This window comes from Arachis ipaensis, chromosome B2 (assembly GCF_059453495.1).
Source record: "Arachis ipaensis isolate K30076 ecotype BB chromosome B2, ASM5945349v1, whole genome shotgun sequence".
In the NCBI taxonomy this organism is placed as follows: Eukaryota; Viridiplantae; Streptophyta; class Magnoliopsida; order Fabales; family Fabaceae; genus Arachis; species Arachis ipaensis.
Genome location: NC_142437.1, coordinates 22,298,535 through 22,312,928, shown reverse-complemented (window position 1 = coordinate 22,312,928; position 14,394 = coordinate 22,298,535). Strand labels below are relative to the sequence as shown.

The 14,394-nt window shown below is 38.2% G+C and overlaps 1 non-coding gene across 1 annotated transcript; it reads left to right on the top strand.

Annotated features, from left to right (window-relative positions):
- The first annotated feature begins 11,281 nt into the window (after positions 1 to 11,281).
- On the top strand, positions 11,282 to 11,389 carry LOC148573284 (small nucleolar RNA R71). The gene has a single exon (XR_015906068.1). It is a non-coding gene; the product is annotated as a small nucleolar RNA R71 (small nucleolar RNA).
- The last annotated feature ends 3,005 nt before the right edge of the window (positions 11,390 to 14,394 follow it).

Genomic DNA, 14,394 nt, shown 5'->3' with positions numbered 1-14,394 from the left:
ACCCACCAACCAAAATGCCTACCATCCACCACCCACATCTCATAACCCACCTCAAATATCACCTGAAGCCCAAAGAATCACTCACTTGGAGGCCATGATAGACAAAATGTTGAAACACCAAGAAATGGTAGCCAAGAATCAGGAAGCCTCTATGAAGAGCCTAGAGAGACAGATGGGGCAACTCTCCAAGCAAGTATCTGTTGAGAGACCTTCAAACTCACTGCCCAGTGACACAATTCCAAATCCCAAGGAGGAATGCAAGGCAATACAATTGAGGAGTGGGAGAACATTGATAAGCAACAATGACACTACAAGGAAGCAAGCAGAGAACATCAAAGAACCAACAGAGGATGAGAATCAAACAAAGGCAGATGAGGATAAAGAGCAAGTTGTGATGCCAAACAAAAGCACTGAGAAACCTAAAGAGAAGGACAACAAGCCACATAGCCCGAAGGAAATAGCTCAGGGACAGCAGCAAATAGGAAAAAGCATCACACCTTCACTGCCATATCCCCAGAGATTCAACAAAGAGGTTAAAGACCAGCATTTTCACAAATTTTTTGAGACTTTTAAGAAGTTGGAAATCAATATTCCCTTGGCTGAAGCACTTGAACAGATGCCTCTATATTCCAAGTTTCTGAAGGATCTTATCAACAAGAAAAGAAGCTGGGATGAGAAAGAAACCATAATGATTGCTGAGGAATGCAGGGCCTTGATTCAAAAGGGGCTTCCTCCCAAGCTTGAGGACCCAGGAAGCTTCCTGTTGCCTTGCACCATTGGGAAATTGACAATCACTAAAGCAATGTGTGATCTCGAAGCAAGTATTAACTTAATATCATCCTCCTTGGTGAAAAAGCTGCATATAGAGGAGGTCAAACCAGTACAAATGTCTCTGGAGCTGGTAGACAAGTCAATGGTATACCCCAGGGGTGTAATTGAAAATCTTTTGGTCAAGGTGGACAGTTTTATATACCCTGCTGATTTTGTGGTTCTAGAATCAAACAATGATGATGGTGACTCTGTTATACTGGGAAGGCCATTCTTGGCCACTGCTAGAGCTATCATAGACGTAGAGGAAGGGGAATTAACTCTCAGGATGCATGACCAGAGTGTTACTCTGAAGGTTTTACCAGAGGCACAAATTAGCAAGGAAAAGAAAGACTACAACATCCCAATGCTAAGGATTGTGCAGACTGATGAAAAAGTCCAAGAGGATATTAGAGTACTGGCCACTGAGAAGAGAGGTCCCCAAGGAAAGCCTACAGCCAGAAAAGAAAGATCAACAAAAGGAAAGATGAAGCGCAGAAACAAAGCAAAAAGGGGCTGGAAGAATAGAAAGATTCCAACAGAGGGACTTTCTAAAGGTGACAAAGTGCAACTGATATATCAACAGGTGGGGGCAAATCAACAAACCGAGGATTACTACACTGTCAGCAACATACTATCATTAGAGCATGCTGAAATTGAACACCAGGGAACAAAGAAGAGGATCACGGTCAGGGGAGACAAATTGAGGCCCTACAAGCACCAACCACCATAAAAGAAAGCCTCAATGTCAAGCTAGTGACAATAAAAGAGCGCTCCATGGGAGGCAACCCATGCTTTAAGATTCATGTCATTTTACATCCAATAAATTATGATCACTTGATGCATGAATTCTTTTCTCTTTTCATGAACATGTCCATTTATTGCATGCACTATTTTGAAACATATACTAAGTTCGGTGTATCTTCAAGCACACTTAATCAATATTACAAAGGATTTTGTTTCACATGCTTAAAATGTTTTGATAGAGCATATGGCCGAACACTAAGTTTGGTGTCCACATAGCTTCATGAAAATTTGAAACTCATGCATCAATAATCATACATTTGTTATTTTTCCAAAACCTTATAAATAGAAAATTTTTTTTTATTCGATAATGAAGGCATTAATTGTGATGTACCCTTTGACAAGAAACAAGTTTGGTGTTCATCAAACCTTGATGCACCGATTCAAGGATACAATTAATCCTTCGTGAAAAAAAAAAAAGAAGAGAAAAAGAAAGTATGATGAAAACAATTCTTATGAACATTTAACATTTGAACTTCCCCAATTGGAGGAAGAAACTCATTTTCTTTATACATTACCAAACACTAAGTTTGGTGTCCTCCAAAGAGAGTGTCACGGTTCACATGAGATAAGAATTGATGGTTCACATATCTTTACTAAAAAGAACAATATTGCTACGGTTGGATAAGACTAATATATGTTGTCTTGTTGTGATGACTAGGAGGTCAAAGAATCTTCAAAGAAAAAGACAAGACAAAGGAAAGCATAGCATAAGGACAAAATCCCATCACATGCTTCAAGAAAGAAATCTGCCACTCCTTGAGAATGATCATGGCAAAGGCAAGGGAAGGAGCAAATTTTGTCTTCATTCATCCATACATGCACACCCTTGATTCCCATAGTGTCTAATTGCATCCTAGCCCTTCAGTGCTCATTTAAAAGCATACCACCTTCAAGCCATGCACATGACCGAATCACTTCTCAACATAACAAGCTTTGTGCAACCTTTCTTCTACTTTAAACTCCAACCACTTAAACTTCTCTTCTTAATTTCTTGTCATAGCAAGTCCGGTCCTAACTTCTTTCTCCTCCAAACATACATCAAACTCTCCAACATTCTTCACATCCCCTCTCAACCAACCAAGTGATCATGGCATCCTCCTCAAGAACCAAATGACGAAAAGGAAAAGATCCAATAGTGGAGGAAGAAACACATGAATATGACCAACGGAGGTTCAAGTCTTGGTTTCATCAAATGCAAATTCAATGGATGAACGAGAAAAGAATCTATCCTGAGATTCCATTCATGTTGCCGGATGATGGATGTCAAGAAATGAAGAACAAAATCCGGAAGAGGAGATGGGAGGAACTTACATCACCAGCCACCCGAATTAATACCAATATCATAAGAGAGTTCTATGCAAATGTCCCAAGGCTTGACATGCGTCAGCCCCCAACGTACAAGAGCTATGTGCGGGGGGTGAAAGTAGACTTTAGCCCGGACGTAATCAAGAAAGTCTTGAAACTAAAGTCAGTCCGCTTTGATGAACCGGGATACCAACAAAGATTGACTGAGGATCAAGATTATGAGGAGATTGCAAGAGACATTTGTTTTGAGAACTCAGAATGGGAAGGAGATAACAAAAACAGATACAAGTTCCTGAAGAGATGTAACCTCACTCCGGAAGCAAAAGGATGGTATGAGTTGATGAAAAGATCAATTCTGGGCACTGTGAACACCTCAGAAGTTAACAGAGAGAGAGCCTTAATGCTGCATTGTATCATGGTGGGTGGAGAGATAAGAGTTCATGAAATCCTTGCAAGAGACATTCAAAAGATAGCTGAAAAGAATTTGGCCGGATCTTGGTTGTACTATCCGAGCACCATTTGGAAGTTGTGTGCAAAGGCTAAAGTTCCATTGGAAGAGGAGAATCCAATGTGGTTAAGCCAAGGCATGCCCATAACCATTGAACGAATGATGATGCCCCTTGAAGCACATCAAGGCCGAAGACCACATGGAGGAAGGGAAAGAGAAGAGCCAATGAAAGAAGATGAGCCACACATAGAAGAAGAGCCACAAGAGGAGGATGAGCAGCCACACTTTTTCCCACATGGCAATATGGATATGACTCAAATGAAAGAAGCAATAGGGAGGTTGTCTCAACAGTACACGAGAATCCAAGAGAGGCAAGAGGAATACCATTCTCTGTACATGCAAAACCAACAAGCACAAGAAGAAAGAGAGCTAAGAATAATAAACAAACAAAATGAATTCGAGTCAAGATTTCTTGCGATGCAAGAAGAACATGCCTTTCAATCTCATGAATCTTTTGGGAAGTTGGAACAAATGCAAGCTGAAAGTTTGAAGGCTTTCAAGGAGTTCACAACACTCCAAGAAGCAAGGTATGAAGTGCAAGCCGATTATAATGTCAATAGCCAAATCAAACTGAACTATATTGGAGAACATATGCACAACATGGATCCGGCATTCCCAACTTTTGATGAATTCTTCAAAATGAGAAGTGAGGTAGAAGTGAACAGGGCTATGAGACTTGAAGATAGAGTGGAGGAGGCTATGAATAAGGCTGGCTTTTGGCAAGATCAACAACCACCAAACAAGGATGGTGGGAACACTAGCAGCCAAGTGTATGAAAGGAGAAAGAAAAGGCATGACAAATGAAAGGTGGACTTGCTCCTTATTCATCACTACAAAATCTATCTGTTCTAAGTTGTCTTTGCATTTTTAAGTAGTTATTTAAAAGTCTTTGCATTATGTTTGTTTCTTTTAAAATAAGTAGGCTAGTTTATGTGTGTGCTTGTGTGTTTATTTTCACTTGACAAGAAGCATGTGTTGTCCCCTGCACCTTTAAATTCAATAAAAGAAAAAGTTTGAATGTGAAGTGAAATGGTCTCTGTTAGATAGAAGTAGAATAAAAGTAAGTGGTGGTATGTATGTGAGTGTATAATAGCTCACTTTGAATGAATAAAGAGCCTGGATATCTTCTTCTAAGTAAAGAGTGGCCCACTGTCTATGAATCTCAATTGAATTAAATTCCTTGGTTAGAAAGAAAAACAAAAAGAAGGAAAGAAGAAAAAGATAGCCAAAAAGTGGCAAAACAAAAGAAAAACAAAAAGAAACAAAGCTGGACACCAATAGCTTGAACCTTAAAATATATGCCTGTGATGTCTTTGTACTAGGATCTGCTTGGATTAGTAAGCTCTTAGGAGTGCCTCAACACTTGGTGACTTGGGTTAACTAACCCGGGATCATCAGCTGAAAGTCCACTATCAAGAACAACCTAACTACAAGGCATTTAGTAGCCCAAAGAGGTGCTGGGCATCAATGTTTTAAGAAGGAATGTGAGCCAAGTGTCTATGGTGAATAATGTGTCAAGTATAAAGAAAAGAAAATGAACTTGCTACACATGATACTCAAATAAAGCTTATGAACAAAGTAATAGCCAAGGACAAAGGAATAATGAGAAGTCATAGCAGTATGTCACTTGAAGCTTGAAGGAGACTTTCTAGGCCTAGGAGTCAATAAGAAGTGAGTATTGGCATATCCACACAAAACCCCATGAACTATCAATAATACTCTGCTAGCATGAACATCATCTTCTATTTTCATTCTTTCTTCTCAATAAATCTTTTCTTGCTTGGGGACAAGCAAGCTTTAAGTTTGGTGTTGTGATGACAAGTCATCCTAGCCTATTTTAGCTAGTCTTTTTCTTTTGTTTTCATTAGAATTATGCACTTTCTTGAGCTACAAGCAAGCTAATTGAGTAGATTTTCATGTTTCCCTTGATTGAACCAACCATATATGAATTTATGCCATTTCATGAGGTTTTATGCTATATTTGTTGCATATTATGAAAGAATGAATATCTCATGATTTTGAGCATAGCTTTGATGAGTTTGGTTGATTAATGATAGGTGAAGAAAGCTTGGAGAAAGGTTGAAGCAAAGAGGAATGGCTAGGAGTGAAGAGAGGACAATTGAATAAGTGAAATTGAACCAGGAAGCAAGAAGTTAGCCCCAACGTTAGCCCCCTAACTTGGAGGCTAACGTTGGAACTTGAAATTTCTCCCCTGGCCATCCAACGTTTGCGCCAACGTTAGCCCCCTAACTTGGAGGCTAACGTTGGCACATAAATATTCAAGGAAGAGGCAAAATTTAGCCCCAACGTTAGCCCCCTAACTTGGAGGCTAACGTTGGAACTTGAGAAGATCTCCCCTGGGCACCAACGTTTGCGCCAACGTTAGCCCCCTAACTTGGAGGCTAACGTTGGCACATGAATTACAAAGGGGGAAGGGCCAACGTTTGCGCCAATGTTAGCCCCCTAACTTGGAGGCTAACGTTGGCGCCACTAGCACACAAAGCATTGCCAACGTTAGGGTCAAAGTTAGAGCCCTAACGTTGGCACCAACGTACATACCAGCAGAATGTGTTTGCTGCTATGAAAAGTTGGAGCCAAAGTTAGACCCCTAACTTTGGCTCAAACTTTTGGTCCAACTTTTGCTAACCTTAAAACCGGTTCAATTGGTTCACTTCGGTTCTTCTCCAAACTTCAAGAGCAATCAACCAAGGCCTCTTTCAACCCAAGTCCACCAAGAGCAAAGGCCCAACTCAAGGCTTGAAGATCATTGGAAGAAAGTGTATAAATAGAATAGAATTCAAGTTATTCGGGGAGCTTTCTTTTTAGAATTTCCATAATAGATTTCAGAGAGCTTTCTTTTTAGAATTTCCATAATAGATTTCAGAGAGCTTTTGAACTGGAGTGAACTTTAATTTCTTGTTTTCATTGCTTTCAATTTCATTTTACATTTGTCTTGGATCTTGGATTGGAGAATTGAAGAAATTCTGTTTCAATCTCAATCTTGGATCTCTCTGTTTTCTTTACTGTTAATTGAATTTCATTTCCGTTTCTGTTAATTGTTCTTCATCTCTTTTCCTTGCAATTTACAATTCCTTTACAATTGTTCTTGTTGGATCTAGGAAGGCATTGAGATCTAGACTTGGTTTTCTAGTCTCTGGGTCCTGAAATCTGAATTTCCCATTTCACTTCTCTGTTTACTACTTTCTATGTTCATTTACTTTTCTGCTTCACATCCGGTTCAATCCCAATTCCCTTTCCCTCTCCTGTTTGATGCAATTTAGTTTTTCCTTGTTTAATTTCTGCAAATCCACATCCCAATCCCCTTTACATTTCAAGCAATTTACATTCCTTGCACTTTAAGATTCTGCAATTTACATTTCTTGCCCTTTAAGTTTCTGCCATTTAATTTCTTGTTCTTTAAGTTTCAGCAATTTATTTCTTGTTCTCTTCACTTCAATGAAATTTAATTCTGCAAGTCACAAAACCATCAACCAAATCTTGATTCGCTTGACTAAATCAACTACTAAACTAAAATTGCTCAATCCTTCAATCCCTGTGGGATCGACCTCACTCCAGTGAGTTTTTATTACTTGATGCGACCCGGTGCACTTGCCGGTTAGTTTTGGGTGTTTTGGGAGAAATTTATTTTTCCTCCAAAATATCTCATCACTTTTTCTGCTTGCTTTTTCTTTTTCTTTCTTTTTTTTTTCTTTTATTTTTGCCTTTTTTTTTTCTGCAAGCCTTGTTTTTCTCACTGCCTTTTCTTGCTTCAAGAATCAATTTTATGATTTTTCAGATTATCAATAACATTTTTCCTTTTTCATCATTCTTTCAAGAGGCAACAATTTTAACATTCATAAACAACAAATTCAAAAATATGCACTGTTCAAGTATTCATTCAGAAAGCAGAAAGTATTGTCACCACATCAAAATAATTAAGCTAATTTCAAGGATAAATTCGAAATCATGTACTTCTTGTTCTTTTGTGATTAGAACAATTTTTATTTAAGAAAGGTGATGGATTTATAGGACATTCATAGCTTTAAGGCATAGATACTAGACACTAATGATCATGTAATAAAGACACAAACATTGACAAAACATAAAGCATAATTTTTGAAAAACAGAAAGATAAGAGCAAGGAGATTGAGGAATGGGTCCACCTTAGTGAGGGTGGCATCTTCTTCCTCTTGAAGAACCAATGGTGCTCTTGAGCTCCTCTATGTCTCTTCCTTGCCTTTGTTGCTCCTCCCTCATAGCTCTTTGATCTTCTCTAATCTCATGGAGAATGATGGAGTGCTCTTGGTGCTCCACCCTTAGTTATCCCATATTGGAACTTAATTCTCCTAGGGAGGTGTTAATTTGCTCCCAATAGTTTTGTGGAGGAAAGTGCATCCCTTGAGGCATCTCAGGGATTTCATGATGAGGAATTTCCTCATGCTCTTGTTGAGGTCCATGAGTGGGCTCACTTGTTTACTCCATCCTCTTTTTAGTGATGGGCTTGTCCTCTTCAATGAGGATGTCTCCCTCTATGACAATTCCAGCTGAATTGCAGAGGTGACAAAATGAGGTGAGGAAAGGCTAACCTTGCCAAAGTGGAGGACTTGTTAGCCACCTTGTAGAGTTCTTTAGGTATAATCTCATGAACTTCCACCTCCTCCCCAATCATGATACTATGGATCATGATGGCCCAGTCTATAGTAACTTCAGACCGGTTGCTAGTGGGAATGATTGAGCATTGGATGAACTCCAACCATCCTCTAGCCACAGGCTTAAGGTCATGCCTTCTCAATTGTACCGGCTTGCCTCTTGAGTTAATTTTCCATTGAGCTCCTTCCACACATATGTCCATGAGGACTTGGTCCAACCTTTGATCAAAGTTGACCCTTCTAGTGTAGGGGCGTGTGTTTTCTTGCATCATTGGCAAGTTGATCGCCAACCTTACATTTTTCGGACTGAAATCTAGGTATTTTCTCTGAACCATTGTAAGCCAATTCTTTGGATTTGGGTTCATACTTTGATCATGGTTCATAGTGATCCATGCGTTTGCATAGAACTCTTGAACCATTAAGATTCCGACTTGTTGAATAGGATTGGATAGAACTTCCCATCCTCTTCTTCTAATCTCTTGTTGGATCTCCGAATATTCGCCCTTTTTGAGCTTAAAAGGGACCTCAGGGATCACCTTTTTGTTGGCCACAACTTCATAGAAGTGGTCTTGATGGACCTTTGAGATGAATCTCTCCATCTTCCATGACTCAGAGGTGGAAGCAATTGCCTTCCCTTTCCTCTTTCTTGAGGTTTCTCTGGCCTTAGGTGCCATTAATGGTTATGGAAAAACAAAAAGCAATGCTTTAACCACACCAAACTTAAAAGGTTTGCTCGTCCTCGAGCAAAAGAAGAAAGAAAGTAGTAGAAGAAGAAGAAAATAAAGGAGATGGAGGGAGATATGTGGTTCGGCCAAGGGGTAGAAGTAGTGGTTGTAATGTGTGAAAATGAAGGAGTGGTGAGGGGTTTATATAGGGGTGGGGGGAGGGTTAGGTTTCGTGTATTAGGATTGGGTTTGGGAGGGAAAGGATTTTGAATTCGGAGGTAGGTGGGGTTTTTGGGAAAGAGTGGATGGATGTGATTGGTGAAGAGGTAATGGGTAAGGGTGATGGAGGTGATTGGTGAAAGGGTATTTGGGAAAGAGTGTTATGAAAAGGTGGGAGAGAGAGAGAGAGAGAGAGAGAGAGAGAGAGGTAGGGTAGGTGGGGATCCTGTGGGGTCCACAGATCCTGAGGGGTCAAGGACTTATCATCCCTGCTCCATTTAGGTGTGTAAACGCCCTTAGAGTGCAATCCTGGCGTTTAACGCCAGACTGCTGCTTGTTTCTGGCGTTAAACGCCAAACTGTAGCCTGTTTCTGGAGTTTAACGCCAGCTTGATGCTTCTTTCTGGCATTAAACGCCAGTCTGATGCTTCTTACTGGCGTTTAAACACCAATAAGCTTATCCTCCAGGGTGTGCTATTTTTAATGCTGTTATTCATTCTGTTTTTGATTTTTCAGTTATTTTTGTGACTTCACATGATCATCAACCTACAGAAAACATAAAATAACAATGGAAAATAAATAGATATAATTAAATAACATTGGGTTGCCTCCCAATAAGCGCTTCTTTAATGTCAATAGCTTGACGATGAGCTCTCATGGAGCTTCACAGATAATCAGAGCAGGGTTGGGGCCTCTCAACACCAAACTTAGAGTTTGGTTGTGGCCTCCCAACACCAAACTTAGAGTTTGAATGTGGGGGTTTTGTTTGACTCTATATTGAGAGAAGCTTTTCATGCTTTCTCTCCATGGTTACAGAAGGAGAACCTTGAGTCTTGAATACAAGGTAGTCCTCATTCAACTGAAGGACCAACTCTCCTCTGTCAACATCAATAACAGCTTTTGCTATGGCTAGGAAGGGTCTGCCAAGGATGATGGATTCATCCTCATCCTTCTCAGTGTCTAGGATTATGAAATCAACAGGGATGTAAAGGCCTTCAACCTTTACTAGCACGTCCTCTACTAGTCCATAAGCCTATTTCATTGATTTGTCTACCATCTTTAGTGAGATTCTTGCAGCTTGTACCTCAAAGATTCCTAGTTTTTCCATTATAGAGAGTGGCATGAGGTTTATCCCTGACCCCAAGTCACACAAAGTCTTCTTAAAGGTCATGGTGCCTATGGTACAAGGTATGAAGAATTTTTCGGGATCCGATTTCTTCTGAGGTAATGTCAGCCTCATTAATGCATTCAGTTCATTGGTGAACAAGGGGGGTTCATCCTCCCAAGTCTCAGTACCAAATAACTTGGCATTCAGCTTCATGATTGCTCCTAGATATTTAGCAACTTGCTATTCAGTGATGTCTTCATCTTCTTCAGAGGAAGAATATTCATCAGAGATCATGAATGGCAGAAAGAAGTTCAATGGAATCTCTATGGTCTCTGTATGAGCCTCAGATTCCTTTGGTTCCTCAAAGGAAAACTCCTTTCTGTCCAGAGGACGTCCCATGAAGCATTTCTCAATGGGACTCACGTCCTCCTCACTCTCTCCAGGTTCGGCCATGTTGGTCATGGTTATGGCCTTGCACTCTCTCTTAGGATTTTCTTCAGTATTGCTTGGGAGAGTACTAGGAGGAGTTTCAGTAATCTTCTTACTCAGCTGACCCACCTGTGCTTCCAAATTTCTAAAGAAGGACCTTGTTTCATTTATGAAACTTAGTACGGTCTTGGATAGATCAGAGACTATGGTTACCAGGCTAGAATGGCTTTGTTCAGAATTCTATGTCTGTTGCTGAGAAGATGATGGAAAAGGCTTGCTATTGCTAAACCTATTTCTTCCACCATTATTATTGAAGCCTTGTTGAGTCTTCTGTTGCTCCTTCCATGAGAAATTTGGATGATTTCTCCATGAAGGATTATAGGTATTTCCATAGGATTCTCCCATGTAATTCACCTCTGCCATTGCAGGATTCTCAAGATCATAAGCTTCTTCTTCAGAAAATGCTTCTTTAGTACTGTTGGATGCAGCTTGCAATCCATTCAGACTTTGAGAAATCATATTGACTTGCTGAGTCAATATTTTGTTCTGAGCCAATATGGTATTCAGAGTATCAATTTCAAGAACTCCTTCTTCTGAGGCGTCTCATTGTTCACAGGACTCCTCTCAGAGGTGTACATGAACTGGTTATTTGCAACTATTTCAATGAGTTCCTGAGCTTCTGTAGGGGTTTTCAGATGAAGAGATCCTCCTGCAAAATGGTCCAATGACATTTTTGACAACTCAGACAGACCATCATAGAATATACATATGATGCTCCATTCTGGAAGCATGTCAGTAGGACACCTTTTGATTAATTGCTTATATCTTTCCCAAGCTTCATAGAGGGACTCACCTTCCTTTTGTCTGAAGGTTTGGATTTCCAGTCTAAGCTTGCTCATCTTTTGAGGTGGAAAGAATTTGGCCAAGAAAGCACTGACCAGCTTTTCCCAAGAGTTTAGGCTTTCCTTAGGTTGTGAATCCAACCATGTTCTAGCTCTGTCTCTTACAATAAAAGGGAAAAGCATAAGCCTATAGACCTCAGGATTAACTCCATTGGTCTTGACAGTGTCATAGATTTGCAAGAATTCAGCTAAAAACTGATGAGGATCTTCTAATGGAAGTCCATGAAACTTGCAATTTTGTTGCATTAGAAAAACTAATTGAGGCTTAAGCTCAAAGTTGTTTGCTCCAATGGCAAGAATTGAGATGCTTCTTCCATAGAAGTCAGAAGAGGGTGCAATAAAGTCACCAAACAACTTCCTTGCATCTCCACCGTTGTTATTGGGTTTGGCCATGTCTCCTTCTTTTTCGAAAATTTCTGTCAGGTCCTCTCCAGAGGGTTGTGCTTTAGCTTCTCTTAGTTTCCTCTTAAGAGTCCTTTTAGGTTCAGGATCGGCTTCAATAAGAATGTCTTTATCACTGTTCCTGCTCATATGAAAAAAAAGAGAACAGAAAAGAAGAGGAATCATCTATGTCACAGTATAGAGATTCCTTTGTATAAGTAGAAGAAGAGAAGAATAGAAGAAGGAGAAGAGAAAAATTCAAACTCAGAGAAGAAGAGGGGGTTCAAATTTTGAGTGGAAGAGGAGTGTTAGTAGATAAATAGATAAATAGAAAGAGATGAGAGGGGGAAGAATTCGAAAATTAAATAAAATAAAAAATATTTTTGTTTTTATTTTAAATATTAGTTAGTATTCGAAAATTATAAAATAAAATTGAATTTTAAAACAGTTAGTTAATTAAAAAGGAATTTTGAAAAAGTGGGGAGGATTTTTCGAAAATTAGAGAGAGAAAATTAGTTATGTGGTTTTGAAAAAGATATGGTTGAAATAGAAAACTTTTAAAATCAAACCAAAAAGTCAGGTAGTTAATTGAAAAAGATTTGAAAATCAATTTTGAAAAGATAAGAGGTTAGAAAAAGATTTTGAAATTAAATTTTGAAAAAGATATGATTGAAATTTATTTTGAAAAAGATTTGAAAAAAGAAATTTAAAAAGATTTGATTTTTGAAATTAAAGTTGATTACTTGACTAACAAGAAACAAAAAGATATGATTTTAAAATTCAAAGATTGAACCTTTCTTAATAGGCAAGTAACAACTTGAAAAATTTTTGAATTAAAACATTAAATGTTAGTGAGATTTTCGAAAATATGAAGTAAAAATAAGAAAAAGATTTTGAAAATCAATTTTTAAAAAAAATTTCGAAAATATGTAAAAATAAATGAAAAAGATTTGATTTTTGAAAAAGATTTGAAAAGATAAAATTTTTAAATTAAAAATTGGACTTGACTCATAATAAACAACTAGATTTTTAAAACTTTTTACTAAATCAATCCAAATTTTCGAAATTTATGAGAAGAATAAGGGAAAGATATTTTTTTTATTTTTGAATTTTTAATGAGGAGAGAGAAAAATACAAAATTGAAACAAAACATAAAAATTATGAATCAAAACAAGAAGAATATGCAAGAACACTTTGAATGTCAAGATGAACACCAAAAACTTATTTTTGTAAATTTTTAAGAAAAGACACACATGCAAGACACCAAACTTAGAAATTTTTAATGTTTAGACACTAACAAATTGAAAATGCATATGAAAAACAAGAAAAGACACAAAACATGAAAATGCAAAGATCACACAAGGAAGATCATCAAGAACAACTTGAAGATCATGAAGAACACCATGCATGAGTTTCAAAAATTTTAAGAAAAGTTAAAAAGATGCAATTGACACCAAACTTAAAATTTAATACTAGACTCAAACAAGAAACACAAATTATTTTTGGTTTTTATGATTTTATTAAATTTTTTTTGGTATTTTTCAAAAATTAATTGGAAAAACAGAAAATAAGGATTTCAAAATTTTTAATAAGAATTCCAGGAATCATGCAACGTTAGTCTAAAGCTTCGGTCAAGGAATCTAGACATGGCTTAATAGCCAGCCAAGCTTTATGTGAAAGCTTTGGTCCAAAAATTTAGACATGGCCAATGGCCAGCCAAGCTTCAGCAGAACATTGCATACAACAGCTAAATTGCTGAAAAAGACAAAGAAGCTCTTCTAAGGATAAGTGAAACCTCGGTCCAAAAGATTAGACATGGCTTAACAGCCAGCCAGGATTCAACATATCTCATGAAACTCTAGAATTCATCCTTAAAAATTTTTAAGTCATAGAATAATTTTTTTATTTGAAAATTTTTGAAAAATAAAAATAATAAAAACAAAAAGCTTAAAATTAAAATAAAATTACCTAATCTGAGCAACAAGATGAACCGTCAGTTGTCCAAACTCGAACAATCCCCGACAACGGCGCCAAAAACATGGTGCACGAAATTGTGATCTCAACGGCGCCAAAAACTTAGTACGCATGTTTATAATCTCAATTCTTTCTCACAACTCCGCACAACTAACCAGCAAGTGCACTGGGTCGTCCAAGTAATAAACCTTACGTGAGTAAGGGTCGATCCCACGGAGATTGTCGGCTTGAAGCAAGCTATGGTCATCTTGTAAATCTCAGTCAGGCAGATTCAAATGGTTATGAGGTTTTGATAATTAAAATATAAATAAAATATAAAATAAGATTAAAATACTTATGTAATTCATTGATGGGATTTCAGACAAGCGTATGGAGATGTTTGTTGCTTCTGAATCTCTGCTTTCCTACTGTCTTCATTCAATCATTCATACCCCTTTCCATGGCAAGTTGTATGTTGGGGGATCACCGTTGTCAATGGCTACGGTTCGTCCTCTCAGTGAAAATGGTCCAAATGCGCTGTCACCGCACGACTAATCATCTGTCGGTTCTCATTCATGTTGGAATAGGATCCATTGATCCTTTTGCGTCTGTCACTACGCCCAACACTCCCGAGTTTGAAGCTCGTCACAGTCATCCCTTCC